This window comes from Phaseolus vulgaris, chromosome 3, assembly GCF_051622355.1.
Source record: "Phaseolus vulgaris cultivar YP4 chromosome 3, ASM5162235v1, whole genome shotgun sequence".
NCBI lineage: Eukaryota > Viridiplantae > Streptophyta > Magnoliopsida > Fabales > Fabaceae > Phaseolus > Phaseolus vulgaris.
The window spans coordinates 44,306,164-44,324,319 of NC_143500.1; the positions used below are offsets into that span (position 1 = coordinate 44,306,164).

The window sequence follows — 18,156 nt, forward strand, 5'->3', positions numbered from 1 at the left end:
TAATCATGGATTATTAATACTGATAAATTTATTAACTTTAATAACTATTAATTAAAGATTATTATTAATATTTTTTATCTCTTCATGTATATTAAATTTAAACTCTTTAAATGAACTTTTTAAACTGTATTTAACTCAATGAATCCAAACTTATATAAAAGAAAAGTTCAAGTTTTTATATTATACTATTAACTATAGTATTAAAATTATTAATATTAAATATTGTATTAAAATTATTGATTTTTATATATTATCAATAGTTAAACATTTTATACTAACAACTAAGTTTAAATTATAATAAATTTTAGAATAATTATTTTTTAGTTAACAAACTTATCCAGTTATGACTCTAAAATTTGACTGAATTGTCATAACTCACCGTATATGATATTTATATACATTATATCTTTTTTATTATTAATTAATCTTGAAATTTTAGAAATTATAACTTTACTTATTATTATTAGTTCAAATCTATAAATTAAAAAAATTTATAACTTCCACTTAGGTTTTATAGTTTTTAAATAAAAAATAATGACTGATAGTTACTAAAAAAAGTTAAAGCAAAAATATAATTACTCAAAACATACACATTTTACAAAACCAAATAAAATAAAATATAAATACATTGCATTATTATGATCTAGTGTAACTCTTAATACTAAATCCTCTTTTGGCTTAAATTTTTTAAAAATATAGCAAGTGTTGTGCGTTTATTGCATTATATAATTATAGAAAAATTTGCCTAAATTGAAACCAAAAAATCTAACTAGAGAAAATGATTTAAAACTTATAAATCTAGCAGTAAAATTTGGCCAATTTTAACTTCTTTTGAAAATTTTAACTTAGTGAGTCTCACACTTAATTAGAGATTTAATAAATATTTAATGAAGTAGGTCTCATGTTATTAATGATATTAATGAGTAACTAATGATATAACCACTTTAATTTATGAATTGTAACTTCAAAAAATTCTACAAATTTATATGGCATCTCTTATTAAAAAATAGATTTTAAGTTTAATTCAACTTAACAAATCAAAGTTTAATTTGCATCCCGCTTATATGCAATAAAAGATTTTAATATTACAACATGTTTTCTTACTAGCATTCCATTAAATCTAAAACATTGTGATTTATATTTTTAGAATATTAAACATTTAATTTAAGAAGTGTTAGATTATTCTTGATCACCTCTTTTAAGATTTTTGATTTCTAGATGCTTCTTGTAGTGTTTGGGTTCTAGATGCTTCTTGTAGTGTTTGGGTTCTAGATGCTTCTTGTAGTATTTGGATTCTAGATGCTTCTTGTATCACTTTAACCATAGTTCTTGTTTGGACTCCTTCATTGACCTGCACATTTGATGCTACTCCTAAATTTTCATCACAACCAAAAGAACGAATCGCGAAAAGGAAAATGTTGTTTTCTTTTAGTTGAAGAACCCATTGGAGTAAAAAGCACAATGAATCATATATTTGTATCTTGACACATGAATCTTTGGAGGAGGGTTTCATGCTTTCCTTGGGGAGTGAGAAGATCGGAGGCGCCACAACGTCATCGCCGATCACAACCGCCGATCCCAGCCCTCCAGCTCTCTGGCGAACAACACGCCCTCAAGTTCAGCTAGGAACTCAACTCAATTCTTTTTCTTTCATTGCTTCCATTAATCAAATTATTAGGGTTTTGTATCCTTTTTTGTAATGGATATAATATATTTTACCTTAACCCTTCCTTTACGTTTCCGTAATCCATTTCTACTTCTGTCTGGATCTCTGTTTTTGTGCTCATCATTAGAAGTTGGGTTGTGCGTTTAAACTGGTTCGAGTTTATCGTTTGTCGTAGTTATGCCTTTGATTATAGGGTGATTGGGGTTCATTGTTGTATGAAATTGTTTTTAATTTTCTGTGTGTGCTTGGTTGGGTTAGGTTTGTACAAATTATCCATCATGTTCTAGGACCACCAAAATGCTTTCTGATTTCTTTGTTAATTTTGTGTGTATTTTGGTTTTGATTAATTATTTTATCCCATGAGGTCTTTTGCATTTTTAATATCACAGAAAATATGGAGTATCTGTGAGCATGTCTAAAATCAGTCACCTTTTGCTTATATTGTATTTAGAAAAGAGGAAGGGATAGAGAGGTTGCTTATATTGGTTACAGAGAGGTTGCAGAAGCGTTGGAGAGGTTTGCGGAGATTTATGGGAGAGTTGAAGAAGCAAAACACAGGCGAATGGTGGAGTTGGAGAAATAGAGAATATAGTTTGCCAAGGATTTAGAACGCAGAGAATGAAACTCTTCATGGAAACTCAGTTTCACTTACAAAAACTCAGTCACTCCAATTCCAAAGATCCTTGTGGAACTGATTAGTTAAGTTACCCTCTTTTCTTTAATGTCAATTAAACAAAATCCACAAATGAAAAAAAAGAGAAAAGTTGAAGTACTGTTTGATTGGTGTTGTTTGGATGAATTTCTCCCTGATAACTTCTAGTAGAGAAAAAACTGACAAAAAAACTGAAATTGATTTCTTACAATTTTTGGTAGTAATTATATTAGAGAAGTTCTATAAATTATCTTATACAGAAATTAATTTTAATTTATTGAGAAGTCAATTTTATTTTATTTTCCTAGAAGGTTTTTTTTATGAAGAAGCTCGTCCAAATATGTTTAGCATGATGCATTATTGTTTTTAAACTTACCTTTGTCACCACAGAACAGGATGGCGACTCCTTAGCTGTAACAACAAAAATATTTATTGTAAGAAACAATCTTAACCCACATAATCAAATGACACTTAAGAATTTCTTTATGTTTTTCCACTGTCTGTTAGAAAAAGACAAATTTATTACTTGTTGATAATGTTGAAATTGAAATTGAGAGCTGATACAATTCACAGGCTACAATTTTTTCTTTAATTGTTTCCATCACCAAAAATGAAACTTCAATATCACAAAGTGGGAACGCAAATAGAAAGGACAACCATGTATTTCTTCTACGCTGATCAAAATACATAGATTTGTATGCCACTCATTAGCCCCTAGTTATGGTCTTGGATGCATTTATAGGCGTGTGACAGATTTATAGGGGGGAGATTGGGGGAATAGTTGCACAACTTGTACCGGTCTTCAGGGGGTGTGGCCTGTCACTTATATTAATTATCACTACAAAGGTCACAACGTGCCTTTATCTCTTGCATAAGAACTTCAGCGTTAGAATAGTGGTGATATCTTAACGCTTTACACAGTAAAAAACACTTAATTCACAAACCAATAAATCAATATTTTAATTAATATGTAATTTATTTTTTAATTAAAAATATTACTATAATGGACTGTCAATTATATGTATTTTACTTTTTGACGTCAACAAAATCTTTTTTCCAGTCAAAAAGATCTGTAAGCCTGTTTTCGATTACTTTTTTTTTGTTTTTTTCTTATTTCGTTGTTTTGATTGACAAATACCAACTGTTGTGTGCAGCATTGAATTGCAGCATTGAATGATGGTGTAGTATATGGAGAGAGTTTGGGACTGTTCATGTGATTCTAACATTTATTGGTCCCCCAATTCACGTTGGTTGGACTGTTTCTCATCCATCACCTGCATTCATATGAAATTATGGTAATTCAATCATTCCTTACTTTTGGACTATTGTGATGTTACGCTGAGTTATTATTTAGAACAAATAGGGTCAGTCAGAAAATTTGGTGGTCTGTACATTTAAATTTGAATTCTTTAGTTTGCATTTTATGAATTATATATGCATCTCTTTGTGTCCTCATTTTGCATACCGATATGTAATGTATCAATGTCAATAACTTAGTTTATGTTTCTTTGTATTTAAGCATAGATGTTTGTGGCAATTGTTTTGCGCATGATAAACTTTGCAATGCATTTTTAAGTCTTTCTTAGACTGCTTATGGCAAGTGGTCTCAATTTTATTTTTGTTGCGGGGTATTGGTGTGAAGGAAGTTGGTTTTGCGTCTAACATCAATAGTAGAGTGGGAGGGCCCAAAGTCCTGTACTCATTTTCATAATTATCCAATTTATCTTTAGGCTTACTTAGGAAAAGTTCTTTTATAATTATTTTCCCATTTTGGTTTCAGAACTTATGTTCTTCTTTATAAATGTTCTAATTTGGAACGTAATATAGTTTAGTTTAATTTTATCAATTTATGGATTATTAATTGACATTGGAGCGATGAACCTTGGATGGTTTAAGTGGACATAAGCTGAACCTTTGTTCCTTCCAGAAAAGGTTGGACTGGTGCAGACGACATTCATCAAATTTTGAAGTGGCAACAGATAAACAATCAATGACGAAACTTTTTTGTGTCCAAGTTAGGATCCTTTGTCACCTGTTTTGAAAATCTACTTTCTATCCTTCCTCTTTGACCATAGAAAGAGTAGGGATCATGATCACACTTGTGAGAAACTGAGTGTAACACGTCATTTTGATGCATTTATATCAGAGGGACCCAAATATAAATTAGGCAGTTGTAAGTTTTAAGTCATTTTATGCTCTCTACCCACTTACCTAATTTACCTGTTTGTTACCTAGAGGGGCTCACCGACAATGCCTTATATACATTTCAAATAAAATTACGACTTCAATCTTCATCTTCATATACTAAACATGGTCGTTGTTGTCAATAGTACCCCAAAGACAAGGGGAATTGAGTTTTAGATTCAATGAATTAATTGCCTATTTCAGGAATCAATAAGAGTGGACAGTTATAGATACGCATCGCCAGTTAACATAACGGCGCAATTAAACTAATTTATTTCTTAATTATTTAATTCATTCACGTTTAGATTAAACTAACCCATTATTTTTAAACATAAGTAAATTAATTAATCCATGTGACAGAGTTTTAATACATCGAATTAAATAGTTCAAAATTCATTAGTTGGACACATAAATATGCAATGGTCTCTTTTGATTAAATCAAATTTAAAAAGAAAAGAAAAATACAAGAGGAAAATAAATGGAAATAATGGAATAAATGAAAGAAAAAAATGTATTGTTTTGTTTTATTATTATTATTTCATATGTATTTTGTCCAATAAAAATGATAAGATTGCACAAATATATAACTCTAGTACTATACATACTAATAAAACATTATTGTCCTTATCTTACATCTTTTTATAGTTTTTTTTTTTTTTTTACTTATCCACCTTTAAAATACTCAGTATATATTACATTATTCAGTAGTATAGTATTCAATTATTTGATTAGTTGAATATTATATTTAAAACTAAAATTAAGTATTTATTAGTCTAGTGGCGGGAATTGAATATTTTATTTTATTATTGAGCTTTATTTACATATGTTTCAAAGTGTATAAATATACATTGTTGTAAAAAGGGCATGCATTTAACTATTTTTCTACACTTTATTATATTACTCTTCTTCAAAAGTTCTTATAAACTTTCACTATTAGTCACTATTAGAATTTTTTTCATAGTATACTTTCATTTTATATTTAAACATTACAATCAAAGATCCCTTTCAAAGAGTCTATTAGTTCAATAAGGAGACTTTGCTCCTTCCACGATCCGTCCAACAAAGTTTCAAATTTAAGGAAGAATATTTGGTGTTTATAATTTAGGTAAATCCTTTTCAAACCACACATATTTATGATTATTATTGGAATATAAAATATTATCTTCACTTCTTCAAATTGTGATATGAATATTTCTTCATTCATAAATAACCTCACGACATATAAAAATCTTATTTCAAAAGAACAACAAAATAATGCAAAATAAAATCATAGTGATTCAACAACAAAACGAAAAAAAAAATCATTCAAGTTCAACTTGCCAAAGATCTTGAGTTCGTTCGTCAACAACATCAAATCAAACTTCAACAATAACATAACGAGCTTTAGATGTTATACAATTAACAACACAACGAATTTCAAGTTCTAATGACTAGATAAGCATTTTGGTTAGTGATCAACAATAAAGAAACACCAAAGATAATCAGTGAACCCATTATCCTTGACATTTCAAGAATGTCATTGAATCACACATTTGAAAAGAAGCCAACACCCAAAAATAATTCACAAAGTGCTTATCCAAAAAGAGGAATCCAAACAAACATGAGTTTCCATGTAATGATATCTCAACAAAATACCCTTACATGAAAAAAAAAAACATTGATAAATATATTCCTCTCACTTCTAAGATCATAGTCATCAAATTTTTCCCCAAGTAGAAGTGCATGAACATTGAGAGATACAACGGGCTGTTGCGCTATATGACTCATGCTAATATTTTTTTCCGATGACATTGTCATTCATCGTAGAATTTTCTCGTGCATGCTAAAGGGATCAATTTTACAGTGGTATTATAAGTTACTATGAAACTCGATAGATTCATTCGAAATAATTTTCAAAAAAATCACAACAAAGTTTGTTACTAACAAACTAATGGTTAGGGATGGAAAAATGGGTCAACTTGACAAGTTTGACAACTCGTATTAAAGTTTTTTTTTACTAACTTGAATGTCGGAAAGTCTTATGGAAGTGAACTTGCATTATATTTGAACATTAAAATCACATTTCATCCTCAAGGAATCCACTAACTCAAAAGAGACTTTACTCCTTACAAAGTTTGTCCGACAACACTTAACATTTCAATAAGAAATTACATAATAATTATATAACTTAAATTTCAACTATTAATAATTTTAACTATCACTATCAAATGATGTGGATACAATACTTCTAACTTTTATTGACTCTTTGTTTTACATAATCTCTCTTTAGCTAAATCTAAAATGAGTCCATTGCTTCTATATTTTCATATTGTTTTGATTTCAGTAAAATACAAGAAACATTCATGTTATATTCTTTGTCTTCATTTTTCATTTTTGTTTATCTCCATTCTTTTTTTATAATAATTATTAAAAAAATTATAAAATAGAAATTAGTTTTAAAGACAAAAAATAATTAATTATTAAATTAAATAATATTTTATAAATTAAAAAAATTAATGATATCTACAATTTTTAGATTGATATTTAATATTGACTAGCAAATTTATAATAGTTTTTTCTCCCATTAGCAAGCATTTTCACTTAACATGAAAAGTATATATATAATGCGGGCTAGCTAATGCTTATATGTACGTCTATTATGAATAGTTTGTGTTTCCCTAATGACTTGGAGTTTATGCTTTAAATGCTGACAAAGTTTGTAGTTTGTTGGTACAATTGATTACCTATATAAAGATTTAGACATTTGGTGTTGTTGGAATAAAAAAACCCACGTAGTGCTCAATGAAACATTAGCAATTTCGAATTCTCTTTTGAATGTCTTCCCAATAAGTGGCTACAGAATCTCATGATGCAAAGTCTAACTAATGCACCTTCCACTCAAAAAGAAAGAGAACTGTATATCATATTCAAAAGAGAAGGTAGTTGTGGAAGAAGGAATATTCCAATGATATTTTTGATGTTTCTGAAACACAAGTTCAGTAAATTAATCATAAATTCAGTCTTATGAACTCAACTTCACTTTATTTGCATTCTCATTTCCTCTGTTTGAAGATAATGGTTGTGGTGATGCCATGTGTGAATATGGCACGTGAGATTTATACTCATTACACTAATAAAGCACCCTTAGTAGGTATAGTTGAAAGGACAGTGAGGACATGCCACTCAATGGAGCCATGATTGCGTACTGTGTCACCAATTTCTTCTTTCCCTTTTCACATTCTTCCACTTTTATGTGTTTCTTGCCCATCATTACTTTGCCTTATATGTAGAACATTTTTCCAAGACTTGTCAACTTATATATATATATATATATAATTAATAAACCCATGACAACTCACATTTAATTTATATCACAATTTAACACCGATTTCGCATTTAAAAAATTTACATAATTTAGTATGGGATTTCTATATTCAAGGATTTTTCAAATGCCTTTTCAACCCCAAAAAATAAAGTTTGAGACCCACTACAATTAATTAACCCTCCCATGTTGGGTCTCAACGTGTGATTACCAATCCGAAACGTATACCCGTAATGAAGGCATGTGCAACTTGAAAAGGACCACAATCATAGACCATATCAAACATGTTTATGGTTTGCTTTCTAGTATCTCGAAATAAAAGTTTTTCTTTCTATTTTATTAATTACTGTAAATGTGCTAAAATTATAAATTCAAACAAATTACATTGTTTAATATTTTTTACTAAATCATAATTTTTTTCAAAAAATATTAAATTGAAAGTTTTTATCACATACATATTATATATATTTATATATATGACTTTATATTAGTGTAAAATTATAAACCCTAAATTCTAAATTATTTGATCATCTTGTTATTTAATTTTAGTAAAAATTTACTTGAATAATAGTGATGTAAAATAAAAATATTAACGATGTAATATTTAATTATATCATTCATCTATATCTCTCTCTCTCTCTCTCTCTCTCTCTCTCTCTCTCTATATATATATATATATATATATATATATATATTATATTAGTTTCATCCTACTACAATTAAGAAGGAGATTACAAGGGATGTCAATAACACAATACTCACATCAATCGACCCCAAATAAAAAGTAAACGGGACCAAACTAGTAGGTGGTGCAAATTCCATAACACATGTGGACACCAGTTTGAAAGTATTACTCGCAAATAAAACAAATTGAGCAAGTGATCAAAGTTGGTTCATTGGCAAAGTATACATGAAAAAAGACAAAATAAATATAGATAGAAGATTCATCAAATTGAAAGCCTTAATTGTCCATATAGAGATGACAAAATAATTTGTACCATTGTTAGTTATTTTTATTTGCATATTTTTTAGAATAATTGACCAAAGTAAAGTTATTAGAGAAGAAAACCTTAACAATTGAAGAATTTTTTTATAAATTTATGTTTTTATTTAGACTTATGAGATTAATTTTATTTAACTTTATACTTAGTGGCGCGTTTAATTTTTTTTAAATAACTGTATTTGTACTAATATTTTATGATTCAATTTTATTAGGTTATACTTTAAGATCAATTTCTTTATATAATATTTTTTTGAAAAATTCGTATTTAAATATCTTAAAAGTAACCTTGGATAGTAGCAGGTATACAATAATCCATAAGTACATTCATAATCACCTTTTCAGATCAATACTTTGAAGGTATGATCACAAAGAGAACAACACTTTGAAGCTATGATCACAAAGAGAACTTAGTGGTTATATTCTCACTCATTATGGGATACAAAGGAAAAGAGAGTCGTTATGGGATACAAAGGAAAAAGAATTTTCACTAATTGAAACAACTTCATTGACATCCTATACTAGGACACTTTAGTAGGATTGAAAATATCCAAGGACATGCTATAGTCGCAATTATGAGATTTGATTGGAATCATAAGGGATCTATCCGAAGAATATGCTTGTTTGAAAAAGGTGAACAACAAACAACATATGACATACTTTTGGGGTGACAAAGTTTGAACAATTTTTGAGTTTTAGTCTTCATTATCAACATAAGGGTAAATTATTTTATCCAAGGCGAGTAATTGGTCACAATAATCAGTGTAGGACAAGATATAGATCAAAATGGTAACAAGTATAACTTATACTCCGACAAAAAAATCCACACGGTCATAAAGCCATATGTACACATAAATTTCTTAGATTTGGGTCCTCAAAAAGATAATGTGGAATGGACATTAACCCAGTAGAATACTCAAAGAACATAAATCTTGGAAAATATAAAATAGTTAAAATTTGAACAAATCTAACACTTAATATAAAAAACAACTTGTTGAGACCCTTGTGAAAAATAAAAATGTCTTTGCCTGAAACCTATAGATATTCTCAGTATCGATCCTGACTTCACTTGTCACACCATTAAACAATTGATCTAAATGTCAAATTGATGATAAAAAAAAGTATGATAAGAAAAAAAAGTAAGAGAACTATATTTGAAATGTATCTTATTAATCACGGTGTGACTTTATTTATATAAGCAAAGGTTCTCCAACACCCTTATTAATAATAAATATTTCAGACAAGACTCTTCGTTATCCCATCTAAGAAATATGACATCTCACAATAAATCAACATTAAAACTCTTCCAAATTTACTCATTCTTCAAAATATAATGTTGACTCGAAATTCCTCACAAAAGAAGACACATAATGAGTCATTTTAACCTACTATGGACGAATAATCTCAAAAGGTTTAAACAAATAGCAAAGTCAAAATAACACTATAATTATTTTGAAACATTTGGAGATTACGTTACACTACAAGAAAATCATGAAATAACAACCAATTTTTAGATATCAAAATAATTAATTACAATAGTAATTAAATTAGAGATCATTTTAAAAAATAAAAAACAAATGGTTTCTAAATTAGTTTCTATTATTGTTAAATAGTTTCTAAATTGGTATAATTAGCAACCAAGGTTTTAACTACCAATTATTTAGTTTCTAAATTTGGTAGCAAAAACCTTGGTTGTTAATTAGATACCAATTTAGAAACTATTTAACAATAATATAAATTAATTTAGAAACCATTTTTTTTTCTTAAATGATCTCTAATTTAGTTACTATTACAACTAATTATTTTAGTCTCTAAAAATTGGTTTCTATTTCATGATTTTCTTGTAGTGTTATGTTTACGAGTTAGACATGAGTTTGATTACACATTTGATTTGTTTTGTCCTAGGCACTCAAGATTCAAAAATTGTGTAACCTCCTTTATAACCAAAATATATCTAACACTATGTCTTAGAGAAGAATATGATCAAGTTGCTAGTATGATACTGATAAGTCATTACATTATTAGAAAGATTTCTCTTTAAAAATAATAACCTAGTCTAAAAAATCTCCAAATCAAGAACAAATTTTAGAAGGAAAAACATTACTCAATAAAAAGTGATTGAAATAAGTTATCTTTATTATTACTAAAAATTATATACCAATAGTTTTAATTGCTAAAATCTAAATGAGTACAATATAAAATTACTTTAAATATTTGAAAATATAATTTTATTTTATAATTATTATATTTTACTTGAATAAACGACTTAAAATAAATATACTCTTTCCAAACATTATTACAATAATTGTTATTAGATTCATTGTCAGTTATATATTATGAATATAAGTGAAATTTAAATCTCTCATGATATCTTGGAGAATAAGGAAGGAAAAAAGAAATATAGATATATAAATAAAGTTTTTAAAAAGTCTGAATAGTGGACCATTGTTACAGTGACAGGTCTTGAATGCAGGAAAGATGAGGCACAAAGAAATTGAAATAGTGAGCATGAGCGAAGTTCCACTACTGATCCATGCCCATAATGAAATCGGTCCCGGCATACAGAGGGCTCATTTCGTGGACCCTAAATCTGCCAGAGGTCAAGGCCCTCTCTTCTCTCTCACTCATACAACAAAACCACTGCACCACTTAACCAACTTCCACAACCACGTCAAAAAATCTTAACCTTTTGCCTAGATATTAACTTCTTTACACTTTATCTTAAAAAAAAACTTTAAAATTAATTTAATATTATAAAATTAAAATTTAAACTAATTTATATATTATAAAATATTTTTATTTTAATTAAAATAAGATTTTTAATATATTCTTTCCCATCGAGACTTGGTCAACTTATACATTAAACTATATTTATAAGTAGTTTGATATAAATAATCTAATAAATTAAATAAATTTTAATATTATTTTAAAAAATAAACTTTAAATTTAATTCAATTTAATAAAATATTCATAAAATGAAATTTACATTCATTATATATTTCATGTTAAGGTTACTTTATTAAAATTATTGATTTTTTACTTTTATTATTTGGTCTTTCGTTCTCTAATATGCATATTTATTGCAAAAGAAGAGGTATTTTTTTTAATCTACTTTTCTCTTAAAAATTGCAGGTTTTGTTTTTGTAAATACACTCAGACGTTCACATTCTCAGATATGCTCTATTTTATAAATGACAATTAGTGATATATTTGAAAAAGGTCTATTTAAACTTATGTATGTCTTATCGTTTTTAGCAGTTCTTGTTTTTTAGTTATATACTCTTGTGTTATAAATTAGAATACATAATTTAGAAGAAGATGAGACTTTTACTTTTCCTAATATATAACTAAAATATACATTCTTAAGATTTCTCTTATTTTCTTGCTCACTAATTCAACTAATAACAAAAACAATTGCACCTTAATTATATCAAACTATCTCTATCTTGTATTTTTTTTATATTTAATATTCATAACTATTTATCTCTTTGAATTTATAATTTTTATTTTCATCTCCAAATTTAATTTAAAATAATTTTATCTTTAAATAAAATATTAACAATTATAAATAATTTATACTATAACTTAAAGAGTAAAAAATAATTTTATTCTCTATATAAATTGTCTTGGTCGGCATGTTAAGTCTATTATCCGATCAAAGCATGCCAAGTACGTAGTCTAATCATTTGAGTTCTTAGCCCATCAGTCGGGGGTACCTGTTGAGCATACCATAATTTTAGAAATTGGCCAAACATGATAAGACCTAGTGTCTCTAAATAGTGTCCACTTCTCATTTTTGACACGGCCCAAACACCAAAAGAAGATTTCATCTGATTTGAGTTAGTTGTTGGAAGGAAAATAAAGAAAAGAGACTCAGTCATGGATGATACTCTGCAATAGATGCAATTCCGAAACATAAGGGACAATATTAACATATATCATACGTAGTTATCCATGCTTGACAACTACTATAAAGGGGCCCTGAGACCCTAACCACTAGATAAGTTGACTCTACGCCACTTACACTATATTATAATATATAAGTGCTCTCACTGACTTGATCGTAAGAATGTAATCAATAGGTGGAACACCCTCCGTTAGAATTTGCGACAAAGATAGAGGGAGATAGCAACCACCGCTACGGTCCGACCCAAGTCAGTCAGCAAGAACATAAATGATCCAACTTTAAAGATTATAAAAAAGGTTAAATATGATGAGTCTAGATGTATAACTAGTTATCAGTTTAATAAATTAAATTATATGTAAGATAGATTTATTTATATTATAAGAAGTGGACTTTAAATTTAATTTAGTTTAATTTTATAAAATAAGTTGTATAGTAAAGTTCGCATTCACTTATATACCATGAATTAGTTTTATTTGTTCCATTTTCAACTTCATACATTTTTTATATTAAAATTAATTTATTAAAATAAAAATAAAAATTAGTAATTTAAAAATTATAATTTTTATATTACATTATTTAAAAGATGGAAATATATAATAATTTAAATAATTAACATATACAAAATTGTAATCTTATCACATTTATTCACCGAGAGATTAATTAATAAATTATATAATTAAACATATTTTGTAATATATATATATAATTTAAAAATATAAAAATAATTGACAAATTAGTTTTCTCTAACCTATTTTAGTATGCTAGAGGCAAGAGGGAGAAAAGAGGGACTTACTTTCACAACTACCCTATCACATTTTTTTTTACCAACAATGAAGAATGAATAAATAGAACTTTTTCAGGAGTGATTCAATCCTTATACAAATCATGCAAATAAAGTACACCTCACCTAGTTACCTACCCCAACATAGGGAAAAAAGTCACCACCTAACTAAAGAAACCAAAACACTAACATAAGTGGTCTCAACTTAAATCAACGGAACTAACAACCCAACCAAACAAAATAAAGAGCACCTATATGTGACACTCAACCCAACTTCTTAAACAACCAACACTCAACCCACACAAGACGTCCAACCAGAGACAAACATAGCAAACAACTTAAATCAAATTCAGATAAGCTAGGGGACAAAACACCAATCAGAGAAGGAAAAGTGAACGGATGGAACTTTAACTACCCTATCACATTATTCCCATAAATTGAGAAAATATTAAACAAATATATGAATTTATTATTTTTTAATTCATAATTAATATATATTAATTTGATCAATTTTACTCCAACATTTTTTTTAATTTTGGACTAACCTTGTTTTCGATTTATAATTTTATAAGTTTTTTTTTTCTTTTCCTGCGCCTTTTTTTATGATGGGAAGACATAAAAAAATCCAGGGAAGAAAATATCAATTTATCCAATTTAAATTATTCATTGTATATTAAAAATATTGTTTATATATTTAATAAATTCAATATATCATAATTTTTAATAATTCATTAATTATAATTTTCATTATGTAAAATAAAAGTTTATCTTGTATCACCGACAAGTTAAAATAATGGTTTAAAAAATATTTTAATAAAATTTATGATATAATTCCCCTTATTAAAATTGTTTACTTTATAACGGAGATGACAAAGCTAATGTAGGCTACGTTGAGAAAAAAAAATGTTTCAAGTCCAAACTTGATGAAAATAGTTTTTTTTTTTTTTTTTTTTAACTTAAGGCAGAATGAACCTCGAATTAGGTAACTTAAATAACAAATTATATTTAATTCAGTCTCAAATTTCAAAACTCAATCTTTCAATTTGAACTAAATAGGCTAATCCAACTTATTTTATATAATTTACAAATTTTGTTGTTTTAAATGATCTTTAACCTAAGTACACCCACGAGTACACACATTTTAGTTTTATCAATAAATTGGAAATTTTTTACACAACTTATTTAAATTTATGTCTCATAACTTTTAAAATTATATTTTCAAGTTATTTTAATAAACTTGATTATCAAATTCAGTAACAGTTAATAGTTATATAAGATGGTAAGTGTATATCTCGACCCAGCATATATTATTAAAGAGAAAAGGAAAATTTTCATTAATTATCTCCTTATTTAAATTAATCCACTGAAATTTTCTATTTGTATTCAATTTCAACCAAAATAGTGTTAAAGAAATTATTACTTAACACTTTTGATTAATAAACAATGAGATGTCAATTTCAAAATTTATATTTTTATATTAGTAATTTTTTATCTTAAAAAATACAATTATATTAATGAAAAGAAACAACTAAAAAGAGGATACTAATAAAAGTAACGATAAAGTTGTTAGAATAATTTTTAAAACTGTCATATTTATTATTAACTATGTAATATTTCTATATTTTTCCATATTTAATAATTATATATATAAAATATTAAAATAAATATATAAACATAATACAAATATATTTACAACTCTTTCGTATAATGTTTCAAAACATATCTCTCATCATAAAATTTTAAATATTTACATAAAATTAAAATAAATTTTCAAAAAAAGAAAATAAAATATTTTTATCATCTAGCTTTTCACGGAAAAACTTTATCACCTGTAACATCATTTGCTCCCGTGTAAATACACGATCATCACAAATTAAAAAAAAACAACCACAAAACTAAGTTAAGGTTAGGTTGGCTATTTTTAAAAACTGTAATAAATATAACTTTAAACATATACATAAAACCGTCAATTTTCATGCATTTCACATAACTATCAAGTGTTTATAAAAAATTCACAATTCATATTTCTCATGTCAGACTTCTACTAACTCACAACACATAAACACTTGACTATATTTTCGGAAAAGTCGTGTATTGAAATTAGAATCATGAGACTTGCACCTATCATACTACTCTGTGAATCCACATAGCCATGCACATAAACATCTCAATATCTCATCATCTTGTATGGCAGGGTAAATTCATATGACCTGAAAGACCAGATTATATTTCAAACCACAAACAAAGTCATATGAACCTCCATCGACTCTCACCAACTAAATAACTTCATTTATGTGATTTCATTATATCAGTAGAGTCAAGATGTCTCATTACGGGTCTGACAGATCAATACACCATAACAACAATCTCAACACGGTATTTCTTTTCCTGAAACTACTATGTTTTTATCACAATTCCACATTATTTCATACCTCATGCAACATATCAATACATCATTCAATCATATCATATTTCAACTTTTCCAAACAACTCAAATATATCTCAAAATTCATTGAAACACATAACTAAGTTCCTTTAATCATATTTTTAAATAAGATTTAGTTTTTTCACTTAAAAACAATAAGCAATAATACACTAAGATTTCAAAAGCAAAAATAAAAAATTTAAGTTGTTTTTTTAAAGAGAGTCTAGCTTGAGCGAGAATTTGCTCGCTTGAGCGAGATTGAACCCGAGAGCCCCAGATTTTTATCTCAGGTCTCACCTGAGTGAGATTCCTTCTCGCTTGAACGAAAATGGTCCCGAGGAACCCCATCTTTCCATTATATTCTCGCCTAAGCGAGATATGCAAAAAAATCTGCATAATTCTTCCTAATTTCACCATTCAGAGTCAAACAAAAACAATTTCAGCAATTCATTCACTTCAAAAGTAACTTGCACTAATCAACTATACTAATCAACTAAATTTTCAGATTCAAACAAAATCCTCTACCATAAATCATCTATATCAAAATCAACATTTTTCACATTTTATTTCAAATAATACTACATTACTCATAAACAATCAATAAGGTAAACCAAATTTAGAACTGGTAGCGAAGTTACCCCACATCCAAATCTTCTAGCCTAGGATTCTATTGAAAATTTAAACTAGCTTCCCTTACTTGAACTTGATTAGATGCTCCCTAAGAGCTCCAGACTACCAAAAGCTCAATGATAGTTTAACATGCACAACAAATTCTTGATAAAAAATCTAACTATATATACCACTAGGATCCTGAGAGCTAACAAAGACTACTTCTAAAGATAAAAAAATCACATGCAAGCTTATACTAAAGACAAACCTATCCATATCAAAACTAACTCAAAGGAAAAGGAGTCAAGATTAAACTTACTCTATCTGAGATTTTGATGGGCAATCTTGTAGAGTTAACTGTCAGGTGTCCAATGACAGACTCCGATCGTCAAACTGATAATCGAGAAGGTCAAAATCTTGGAAAGAATATAGAGAAAAAGGAAAAAAGAGTTTTTTTGTAGAGAGAAGATAGTTCTTTTAAAATGAAACCTGAATAACTGAATTTTTATTTATATAGCTTATTCACTTTAATAATAAAATATTTCGATATCATTTTAATTGTACAATTTTTACTATAAGACTATTTTTTTTTGGTCTTATAAATGTTGATTATTAATTCAAATTTTATTATTATTAATTCTGATTTTATTACCCTTAAACTATTTTACTGTTATTATTGCATTAATGGTCAGTTTACAGGTCACTAGTATTCCTATTTTATAGATTCCAGTAATTATAATTTTATTATATATATATTATTGATTAAATCAAAATAAATATATAAATTCAGTAATTTTGCAATCTTGTGCAATTACGTTCAATTAGTTTCTATAACCTTTTGCATCTATTTCTTCAATTAGTTCCTACAACAAATAGTATAATTGAATCAAAGATATGCTTTTCAATTTAATGTTAATAAGTATGATAACATATTCAAGGATATGAATATATAATTTGTTAGTATAAATGATGTTGTCTATGAACATGTATTTATATACCATTTACACTGTGTTATGTATGTAATATTCATTTGTTTATATATAAGTCTAGATAAAAGATATTCTTGGACATGTAACTTTGTCTACAAACATTAATTGACGAATAAATGTTTTGTTTTAAAAATTAATAATATTCGTTTATGTATTTTTTGTAAAAAAAAATTAAAATAGTAATGTTAGGATTAGTACGTAATGAAAATTAGATAATAAGAAATAAATACAAATAAAAATTATTAGTACTAATCTCTTTCTAAAGGTATAACCCAAACACCACAATACACAACCCTGCCTCTATTTAGAATGCCAAATTGTTCCTCTTCCATTGATTAGAATTAGCTCTTATATCACAAATGGAAATAACGTCCTAAGAAATAATCTATCTAATAGAAGCACCACCAATAAATAAAAACATAAATGGATTGATACCTCAAATCCAACATTTCCGAATATAAAAATATTTTATTATTTAATATGCAGTATTTTATTAGAAAAAATTGCAAATTCAATCGAGTAACTTTTATAAGATAAAATTGTAAACAACCTCATGAAAAGCTAAGTACTTTATACACCCATAAAACTTATTAATTGAGTTTGTATGGTAAACATATTCAAATCAACTCTTTATTTTTATAA

The 18,156-nt window shown here is 27.0% G+C and overlaps 1 long non-coding RNA gene across 2 annotated transcripts; it reads left to right on the forward strand.

The window, feature by feature from the left end:
• Nucleotides 1-1,345: 1,345 nt before the first annotated feature.
• LOC137807901 (uncharacterized) lies at nucleotides 1,346-3,855 on the forward strand. 2 transcript variants are annotated; one of them, XR_016519179.1, is made up of 3 exons: nucleotides 1,483-1,621; nucleotides 2,118-2,364; nucleotides 3,473-3,773. It is a non-coding gene; the product is annotated as an uncharacterized LOC137807901 (long non-coding RNA). The 2 variants fall into 2 exon arrangements; XR_016519180.1 differs by lacking the exon at nucleotides 2,118-2,364 and having other exon boundaries at nucleotides 1,346-1,621; nucleotides 3,473-3,855.
• Nucleotides 3,856-18,156: the final 14,301 nt, after the last annotated feature.